Source organism: Babylonia areolata, chromosome 9 (genome assembly GCF_041734735.1).
Source record: "Babylonia areolata isolate BAREFJ2019XMU chromosome 9, ASM4173473v1, whole genome shotgun sequence".
NCBI lineage: Eukaryota > Metazoa > Mollusca > Gastropoda > Neogastropoda > Buccinidae > Babylonia > Babylonia areolata.
In genome coordinates, this window is record NC_134884.1 from 22,396,032 (window position 1) to 22,402,027 (window position 5,996).

Consider the following 5,996-nt stretch of genomic DNA (forward strand, 5'->3'; position numbering starts at 1 on the left):
GCGCAATATTTTTTTAAACAAGATGACTGGAAAGAACTGAATTTTTCCTATTTTTATGCCAAATTTGGTGTCAACTGACAAAGTAGTTGCAGAGAAAATTTCAATGTTAAAGTTTACCACGGACACACACACACACACACACACACACACACACACACACACACACAGACAACCGAACACCGGGTTAAAACATAGACTCACTTTGTTTACACAAGTGAGTCAAAAAGAAGTGGGGTGGGGGTGGGTTGTTCCTGAAAAGTTCGGTAGAAAATTAATTGTTGCTAAATATATATTTTTAAGCATGTTTGGTAAATAACTGAACAAACAAATAGATAAATAAACAAACAAATAAATGAATGCGTGGTGTTGCACTGTGACGACGCGTTTTGACCTGTGGGGTAGAAAGAGGTATGGAGGTGGGGGGGCCCATCCCGATTTTCACACAGAACGATACATGTATTGTGGCAGAAATTAATACAACTTAACACAACACATCTTGTGACTCCTATAAATTACCTCTGCTGAGCTTTGGAACTGTTGCCAATTTAAAACCACCCCCCTGTTTTCCCCCGAAAAGAGGCGGGGGGGTATCGTTTACAGGAAAATTGGGCGATAAAGGATGACGACAACGACGATTAACGACGACAACGATGAAAGACGACGACGACAATGATCCATCAAATTTTTCTCATATTTCATGAGTTTGTTTTACTTTGGTTCTGACATGAAATTTCAAACCAATCTGCAGTTTGCGCTTGCTGACAAGAATATCGCGAAAACAAATGTATAATGGACATGTCGGTATTGTGATCTTAAGAGAACGCCACAAACTGCCCCTCCCCCCCTCTCTCTCTCTCTCTCTCTGTGTCTCTGTCTGTTTGTCTGTCTGTCTGTCTGTCCCCCCCCATCTCTCTCTCTCTCATGTGTGTGTGTGTGTGTGTGTGTTGGGGGTAGGGGGGAGAGGAGGAGGGGTTGTTTTCTTCATTAAGTATGTCCTTCTGCATGAATACCTTTTCCATTTATTTATGTGTGTGCTATTTGTAATAGAGGACAGATTGCAGGGAAGAATAGGCTATGCCTGAAATCTTCATCCTTGAATAAAAACGTTTTGAGTTCTGAGTCCCTCTCTCTCTCTCTCTCTCTCTCTCTCTCTCTCTCTCTCTCTCTCTCTCTCTGCCTGTCTGTCTGTCTGTCTCCCTCTCTCTCTTCATTTTTAACTTCCCCCGCCTTCCGTTTCTTTTGACAATCCCCTGTGTTTTGTTTCTGGAATCGTCTGTAAACCCATCCCTGTTATCGCATGTTTGTCTTGACAGAATCCAAAATACATTGTTTGTTGTTTTATTCTGCGATTGTTGTTTGTTTCACGTGTTTGTATTGTATTACTTTTAGTTGACACAACAACAAATTTATCCGAATCGTATTCCGTCTGTTCTTCCCGGAGGAGTAGAACGCGTCCGCCAAAGTACAGCGCCACATTTTTTTCTTCTTCTTTTTTATTGTTCTTGTCTGAACGTATATGGTATTATTTGCTGTTAGAGTAGGAGTTTCTATTGAAATCTGCCAAATGCAAATGTCTTGATGGTTATGGGCCTTGTTTCCTTCGCAAAGTGTTTCCAAACACGCGGGAACTGTGTGTGTGTGTGTGTTGGGGGGGGGGGGGGGGTGAGGGGGGGGGGGGGGGAGGAGGGGTGTTGTTGTTTTGTGTTCTTTCTTTCTTTTTTTTTTTAAACGCTTCACACACATGAAAAAAAGGAATTGTAGATGTGTGTGTGTGTGTGTGTGTGTGTGTGTGTGTGTGTGTGTGTGGTGTGTGTGTGTGTGTGTGTGTGTGTGTGTGTGTGTGTGTGTACGTGTGTGTGTGGTGTGTGTGTGTGTGTGTGTGTGTGTGTGTGTGTGTGTGTGTGTGTGTGTGTGTGAAATCATTTCCCTTCACCAGCTCTCCCCCTCCCTTACTGTCTCAGTCTTCTTCTTCTTCTTCTTCTTCTTCTTCTTCTTCTTCTTCTTCTTCTTCTTCTTCTTCTTCTTCTTCTTCTTCTTCTTCTTCTTCTTCTTCTTCTTCTTCTTCTTCTTCTTCTTCTTCTTCTTCTTCACATGTTTGCTCTCTGTCTATCTGTCTATGTCTCTCTGTCTGTCTGTCCGTCTCTCACTCTCTCTGTGTCTCTGTGTCTGTCTGTCTGTCTCTCTATCAATCTGTTTCTCCGCCGCCATCAGTCACTTTGTCTCTTATCTCCCTTTGCTCTGTCTGCCCGTCTCACTCTCTCTCTCTGTCTCTCCCTCACCCCTCGATTTCATAATCAGACACTTAAAATTTATTATGACAAGATTTCGTTTGGGTATTTCAGAAATTTCTCAGCATTATTATCGTTACAGGAAACATTCTGCAGTTGATTTAATGTGTCCGTTGTGCAAAAGTGGAAATGAAGATGAGTTGCATTTTGTTTTATGTTGTCCTGCTTTAACCAGTTTGAGAGTACGATATATCCCATCTGCTTTTTATAGATATCCCAGTCAATTTCGTTTAAGTCTACTTCTAGCATCTGAAAAAGAAAGTGTCATAAGGAATGTGTCAATATACTTGTACAAGGCATTGCATTTCAGATCTGTTCCAACTTCATGATTTTCTTCAGTGACTGTGCTTGTTTATGTATTGTACCCCTTCATGAGGGGCAATGGCCTTTATATGAATAAAACATCCGTATCCGTATCCGTATCCCTCCCCCCTCTCTCTCTCTCTCTGTCAATCTGTCTCTTTTTCTCTGACGCCATTAGTCACTTTGTCTTTTATCTCCCTTTGCCTCTGTCTCTCACTCTCTCTCTCTCTCTCTCTCTCTGAGTCGGTGATGAGAATGCATTTTGAAATCCTTTCGTCAACGTTTAATAGTCTGTAGATGGCAAAACTGGATAGGTCATGCCCAATCCGGTGATCAATTCTTTTCCTACAGGGCTTAAACTTCTTTACATTTAGTTTAAAATTATCTTTCGCTTAATATTGACAGACACTTACGATTCATATTAACACGATTTAGATTTGGCATTTCTGAAATCAATTTGCACGGGTATCGCTATGAAAATGTTAATCATTTAGAAAAAATTGTGCCCTTTGTGCAAAGAGTCATCTGAAGATGAAATTCATTTTGTTCCGAAGTGCCCTGTGTTGCATAATATTCGTGTAAAATTTATTTCAACGAAATGTTATGAACGCCCTTGTTTGTTTAAATTTTGTTGATGGTATCATCTGACGACGGTGTTATAAGAAATCTCGCGTTGTACTTACATAAAGCTTTAAAGTTAAGAGAAATAGTATTGTCCAAATTTCTATAGTATAATTGTTGAAGGCTTATTGCCAGTTACGGTAATGTCTACACATCTTGTTAACGCCTCTCATTCATATGGGGCTATGGCCTTAATTTGTATTGTATTTGTATTTCTCTTTTTTATCACAACATATTTCTCTGTGTGAAATTTGGGCTGCTCTCCCCAGGGAGAGCGCGTCGCTACACTACAGCGCAACCCATTTTTTGTATTTTTTCCTGCGTGCAGTTTTATTTGCTTTTCCTATCGAATTGGATTTTTCTACAGAATTTTGTCAGGAACAGCCCTCAGTTTTGTTGCTGTGGGTTCCTTTACGTGTGCTAAGTGCATGCTGCACACGGGACCTTGGTTTATCGTCTCAAGCGAATGACTAGCGCCCAGACCACCACTCAAGGTCTAGTGGATGGGGAGAAAATATCGGCGGTTGAGCCGTGATTCGAACTAGCGCGCTCAGATTCTCTCGCTTCCAAGGCGGACGCGTTACCTCTAAGCCATCACTAATCATTTGCGTCTCTGTCTCTTTCCCTTTGTCTCTCTGCCTCTCGGTTTGTTCCAAGTGTGTCCCTGTATTTCATTCTAGCAGAGGTGTGAAAGGAAGATCTGGATCATCCCCCAATACCAGCGGAAGTTGTCGCTCTTTTGTTCTGACTGCTCTGTGTTCAGGGTACCGTCCCTTGCGATAAACGGTAGGGGGAGCTTTCATCATCAAAGAGGCGTGTGCGTGATGAATCCTGGGATTGTGCAGGTCCGATGGCTATCTGTTGTCGTATTTCTACAGCTCTGGCTCTGACTACTGGCTCTGGCTCCGTGTTTCATTTATGTATGTTTACCTCTCTGTTCCCCTTGAAAGGATTGTCGGTTCACGCGTGTAAACTGTGTCTGTTATGTTGCTGTTGTTCTTGTTGTTGCTGTTATGCTTGTTGTTGTTGTTGTGCTTGTTCTTGTTGTGGTTATTGTTGTTCTTGTTTGTTGTTGTTGCTGTTGTTGTTGTTGTTGTTGTATTCATTTCTATGTAACACCTTGTGTGCACTGTTTATTTCTGGGACAATATTTTTTTCTCGTTTTCTTTCAAAACAGATTATTATTCATATCAACTTTGGAAACAAAGTATATGTTGGACAAAATGGGGAAAGCCTTAACCTGTATTTGGCGACCCGAAAGTGTCACAGCATTTCCTTTGTAGCCTATAAATTGTAACATGTGTATGTGTATATGTATGTACCTGAATGTAACTGCGTGATCCTATTTCTGTGTGCTTTCTGTTATGTCCTTTCCTGATACTTCCATCAAACATTCATTTATATTAACAAACAGTAAAGAGTGGTAACTCTCTCCATTCACAAGGTACACAACTTCAAGTCAGTGCTGCATATGCTACCGATTCATCCCCCCTCCTCAGTGCAGATGGGAATACCTTGCTCACCGAGAAGGAGAACATTCTCGAACGCTGGGCTGAGCACTTCAACAGTGTCTTAAATCGCCCTTCCTTCATAAATGATGAAGCCATAGACCGTCTCCCACAAGTCCCCATCAACGAAGCACTGGACCATCCGTCAACACTTCTTGAGACCCAGAAAGCAATCCGTCTGCTATCCAGTGGCAAAGCACCTGGCTCAGACTCCGTACCAGCAGAGGTCTACGATGGAAGCACTGTGCTGACTGAGAAGCTCCATCAGCTGTACTCACTCATGTGGAAAGAAGATACGATCCCCCAGGATTTCAAAGATGCATCTATCATTCACTTGTACAAGCGAAAGGGGAACCGGCAAGCCTGTGATAACCATCGGGGCATTTCGTTGCTCTCCATCGCAGGCAAGATACTTGCCAGGATCCTACTAAACCGCCTCACAGCACACCTGGACCAAGGTCTTTTGCCTGAGAGCCAATGTGGATTCCGGAAAGAGCGCGGAACCACCGACATGGTGTTTGCTGCAAGGCAGTTGCAAGAGAAATGTCAGGAGCAAAATGCTGATTTGTTCTCCACCTATGTCGACCTCACTAAGGCCTTCGACACCGTGAGAAGAGAGGGACTGTGGAAGATCATGGCCAAGTACGGATGCCCTCGGAAATTTATTTCCTTGGTCAGCCAATTCCATGAAGGCATGCAGGCTCGAGTCCAGGACAATGGCGAAACATCTGCTCCTTTTCCTGTCACAAATGGTGTTAAGCCTGGCTCCAACACTGTTCAGCCTCATATTCTCTGCAATGCTTACTGATGCCTTCCGAAATGGCGATCTTGGAATCGGCCTAAAGTACCGAACAGATGGCAAGCTGTTTAACCTCAGAAGGCTTCAAGCAAAAACGAAGGTCATGACAGACATCATCAGAGACTTTTTGTTTGCTGATGATTGTGCCCTCAACGCTGGATCTGAAGCTGACATGCAACTCAGCGTCGACAAGTTTACCACTGCCAGCAGGAACTTCGGCCTTACCATCAGCACGAGGAAGACTGAAGTTCTCCATCAGCCAGCCCCAGGGAAACCCTACGTTGAGCCCAACATCACAGTCAACGGTCAGAGACTCAGTGCGGTGGAGCGGTTCACATACCTTGGAAGCACACTGTCACAAAATGCGACCATCGACGATGAAGTGAACGTCAGGATTGCAAGAGCAAGCGCAACCTTTGGTAGACTCTATGCAAATGTCTGGAACAGAAGAGGCATTGGTCTTGAGACCAAGCTAAA